General features: G+C 39.0%; 1 long non-coding RNA gene across 1 annotated transcript; it reads left to right on the top strand.

Annotated features, from left to right (window-relative positions):
- The first annotated feature begins 440 nt into the window (after positions 1-440).
- Positions 441-5,078, top strand: LOC119738089. Its single transcript, XR_005272425.1, has 3 exons — positions 441-4,292; positions 4,509-4,689; positions 4,904-5,078. It is a non-coding gene; the product is annotated as an uncharacterized LOC119738089 (long non-coding RNA).

Raw genomic sequence — 5,078 nt, 5'->3', positions numbered from 1 at the left:
CCAAAAGGTAATCGCCCATCGGGATTACGTCATTAGCATTCTATTCGATTCTCATTTCTAACCCAGGCTTGTGCTGAATGCACATTATGCAAATAACGTGTTTTAGAAGATTTCCACTCAGACTCCAGCCCTATTGTTACATTCATGCCTGGCTGATCACCATGGTACAGCGACCTAGCGTGCACGGGCTTTATCTTAAGCTGTTGTTTCGGTGCTGGGCTAGGCCTTCATTACTGTCGTTGTGCTCCTCACGCTCACTGCGTGCAACTCATTACACTGTTCAAAATTATCATTTTGGCTCGGCATAAAATTGTTTATTCTAATTGAACGTGCACATTGTGTCCAATTTATATTGTATGAACAAAGACATCGTTACCACTTATTCCAAGATCAACACCAAGAGGGGCAATGTCTTCAAGAGTAGAAAGAGGTACGTTACATGTCTCTGATTAATGTACATGTGCATAAGGTGTATAAGCTCTGGTAAAAGTAGAGAGTTTTGTCACCTGAAACAGAGAACTCCTTAATTGCATTGGATGTTAAAAATAAAGTTTACATGGAAGATAAATTACAGCAGAATTAAGGTTGAACGAAAATGATTATTTTATTCAATAATAATGCAATGCCAACAGGAATTTGTCACGTGCAGTGACATTGTGTTCCCACGTGAGTTAATTTGCATATAGGAATTTATTAAATACGTGCAGTGACATTGCGTTCGCACGTGGAACAGTTGAAGGGTAGCATTCCAGTGGATTTTTTTTTTTCAAATTGTTGTCCCTGAATAATTAACTCGCTTATTTACACCAGTATTTTCAATGATAAACCTGTGACAGTGTCTCCTTCATTGTCACATTGACTTGCAGGTTTTATGTAACTCCCTTTCTGGAGAAGGTTAAAAGACGTTCTCCACCTTAGTCTCAGAAACTAAAAAATAAATTGAAACAATATAAAACCTAATCAACATTCTGGGCAAAACGTTGGTGTAAGTGATGCAAACAATTAATTAGGTTTTTGTAGGTCAAGTTGGGAGGACGGTGCAGACGCTGCAGGCGTGCATTATGCAGCATCCGCAAAGCAAAGCAGCTGCTGGATCTGTAGGAGTGTTAGGATAATGTTATAGGCATTTAAATTCGGCGAAATATTCTCATACGCGTTTAGAAACCTCCGCACCACGTTCTATCGCTTTTCCGTTCGACAAAAAGGCATATTCATACGTAATGTTCGGCAAACTCGTGGTTTTTTTTGGCTAAACCGGAGACGGTTTAATTGGTACGAAGACCGTGAAGGGACATGGGAGTTATTTGGGTTTTTTTCATAATACTATTACGTATGTGTAAGTGTCACGTACATACGTAACTCACGCACGTAATATTATCACGTACGTAGGTAATATAATCACGTAGGGCCCACGTGATAATTATTACGTACGTAGGGCCCACGTGATAATTATTAAGTGCGTATACACAACGTATACTCGTTTAAGGATACACGTATTATCACTTACATATGCAATACATGTACGTACGTAATATGTACTTATTTATCAGGTATGTACGCAATAATAATACTAATATTGCGTTAGTACGTAATATTATATTATCATGTACGTATGTGATAAATTAAATGTATCACGTACGTACGTTGTGATTGTCATGTGTAGGCCTATAGTAGTAGGCCCTAAATAAGAACAATAGGCCTATGTTCATCTCCTCTTGGTCTTCGTACCCACGTACCCGCGTATCCGCATATCCGCGTACCTGCGTAATCGCGCGATTTCGTGTACCATACTTCGAAGTGATAAAATCTAGGGAACTGTTTAGCAAAGTGCAATGAACAGTGTTAGGGAAAATGAAGCAAACGAAAATTAGGGAGCCAGCATAGCCCGCTGCGAGCATGCGCACATTGAGCCTGCACGCAGTGCGATGGGGATTTTATAAGTTTAAAAAAAAAAAAAAAAAAAAAGGACAAAAATAACACTAACTTTATGCAAACGAAAATCAAAATCAGTCTAATGAAAAACACTGTCCCCCTAAACTTGAAAGTACTGGTGTATTTCATTTTATTTTCGCTATTAAGAAACTTCACTCGCAAATTTATAGTCGGTTTTGAAATTGATTGAGAGTCATTTTGTGATATTTTATCGATCAACTGGAATGCTGCCCTCTATACGGACATTGGCTGGTACTTTGCTGAACTCAAAACAATAATTAAACAAAGTTAGTAAAACAACTACAGAAAGTGGCAATGCCTGGTGCGTTGTCCACCAACGACGATATAATTTCTTTATAATTGTATAAAATGTTTAAGAGCAAACAAGATTCATAAAATCTAGGCCATCGGCAATTGACAGTGACCATGCCTGGTGCAGTGTCACTTGTAAGGGGTATCCTCTTCGGTGCGTATTAGTAGCGCTGATTTCCAAGAGACCCCTTCCTTCAGAAGAACTTGAACATTAAAACTTAAACCATAACCATTTAACAAAAACACGGAAGGACGTTACTACCGTTATGTTTAGCCATACAGAGAAAACTGTTGGTTAATAATTAACACTCATTCCTAAATGAGCTCTCTGTTAAGGTGACATATACGCTCTTATAGTAACACTAAAAGGTCAAAAATCTGGGATTAACAGCGTCTGTAAAAGCGCCGCATTGTCTATACTTCGCTAGTCTGTGAGCAGTGAGGGCACAGTTGACAGTTGACCATAGTTTAATGATCGTAGTAAAATCAAAAGTCATAACTTTGGTTAATTATACTTTGCATAAATTTATATAAACGACATTTATATTCTGTGAAGAGCTTTATAGCTCGGATCGTTATTAAGTATTTAAAGATAAACTTATCTGTAAGTAAAAAAAATGCTTACAGAGAAAATGACTTTTGGGGGAAAAACTCAAAAGTAGATTGTATTTTGTTTCATTGTAAATGTTGCATGTTTGATTTTTTGCCTTTGTGTGCATTGCTCTCTGTGTGGTGTGATTTTTTTAATGGTATCCGTCTGTTGTCTCTGACAATAGACAAAATTAAAGCAATTTAAATCAAATTAATTGTTGCGGCTACGAAAATGTCAAATCGTTAAGCAAAATCGAAGCAGATGTTGAAAAGATTAGTGTTATAAGTGTTGAAAAGTGTTATGTTTTTCTCAACTGCAATACGTCGGTTAAAAAATGTTACGGTTTTGAAGAGGCAAACCTCAAATTGACGAAAATACGAAATCAACTTTAATTTGTTAGGCAGTATTGGAATAAATAATACCTACCCGGAGATTTACTTGACTACGCGTATGACGAAAACTGAAAACAAAATTCAAATCGGTGCAAAATAAATGGTAGCGAAAATCACATCGTAAACGAATTTGTTTTCCGAAAAACAAATCACTCCGCTTTCTACGTGTAGGCCTACACGCTAGGAAAATGATGAAAATTACGCGAGGAAAACATCACAGCGTTAGTGAGAGTAAAAATACCCGAAATCAGTATTATTGTTCTTGCCACAAAGTAAACAAAATGGATTATGGAAATAACAAATCAAAATGACGAAAATAACGGCATAAAAATTAATCATCGGCAACGAGAGAAGTAAATACAAGTGTTTTCGGAAAGCGAATTTCGGCAAACGGTGGGAAAATGACAGTGGGAAAATGACGGCAGCAAAAGAAAGTGAAATTGACGAAATTACGAGAAAAAACTCACACCATAATGATTAAAATATCTGTTTAGAAAATGACTGAATTTCAGTTATAAACAGCGGCATTTCAAAAACATCAAAATTGTTGGCATTGTCGGGAAGTGCCTTCAAAAAGACCTAATTGCCCCCCCCCCCCACCAAAAAAGTACATTGTGAAAGGGTACAACTTATTGGCAACCTGCCGTTATCGGTGTCGGCACATGTTCGTGTGCATTATGACAAAAAGATCATGTCTGTTTTTAAAAGTAAATAGTGGAAACATGGGTAGAATCGTTTAGTTTCTATTTGGTAACAAGTGGCTTTATTACAAGTAGGCTTAGACATAATGCTTTGGAATGTTCACTTCAGTAACAAATGGGCTAGGCCCAGTGTTTTCGTAACCCTGTTCACTTAGGAAAGAGTTGCAGCTTTCATCAAAGAAACTGATGATCTAAAAGTTGAGACTGCATGGATGAGCTAGGCTGCTTTGTTTGGACGAAAATAAACCCTCCAAGGCTCCAACTGCCTCGTCAAACAGAAACTCGAGGAACCGGAAGCAGGGAGGAGGACCGACAGATGAACGGATGACCTGCTTGCTGTGCTACCCATTACTGATTCTTGAGGTTAGTTTACATGCTGGCCTCCTCTTGGCGGAATCAATCAAGTCAAAGAACTCATCAAAATGGGCGATCTGACTCTGTTATAATGTTCTTCCACAAACAACGAGTAGTGGGAGCGGGCTTTGCTTTGTGGGGTTAATTCAATGTTTTCTTTCCCCTTTCTAGCCCTGGCACGAATACAGCTCAATAATTCAAATGTGTTCTTTCGTATCCTTTCAGAAAAATGAAGACCACTGACTGTTGAGGGAATTGCTTCACTGAGATTGATGAGCCTGCCTCAAGACATCGTCAGGGCTCCAACAGCCTTATCACACAGAAACTCGAGGAACCGGAAGCGGGGAGGAGGACCGACAGATGAACGGATGACCTGCTTGCTGGGCTTCCCATTACTGACTATCGGGTTTGTATACATGTAGCCTACTTAAACAGAAACAATAAAGAATTAATCAAAATGGGCGATCTGGCGCTCTTCTATGTTCGTCCACAAACGACGAGTTCTGGTAGCGGGGCTTTGCTTTGTGGGGTTATTCAATGTTATCTTACCACTTTCTAGCCCTTGCACAATTACAGCTCAATAGATCAAATGTTTTCTTTCGTCAATTGAATCCTTTCAGAAAAATGAGGTCCACTGACTGATGAGGGAATTGCTCTACTGGGATTGATGAGCCTACCTCACGACATCGTCAGGGCGCCAACAGCCTCATCAAACAGAAACATGAGGAACTGGAAGCAGGGAGGAGGACCGACAGATGAACGGATGACCTGCTTGCTGGGCTTCCCATTCCTGAT

This window comes from Patiria miniata, unplaced genomic scaffold (genome assembly GCF_015706575.1).
Source record: "Patiria miniata isolate m_02_andy unplaced genomic scaffold, ASM1570657v1 HiC_scaffold_3, whole genome shotgun sequence".
Classification (NCBI taxonomy): Eukaryota; Metazoa; Echinodermata; class Asteroidea; order Valvatida; family Asterinidae; genus Patiria; species Patiria miniata.
The sequence above is the reverse complement of the archived record's forward strand: the minus strand, read 5'-3'. Positions and strand labels throughout refer to the sequence as shown.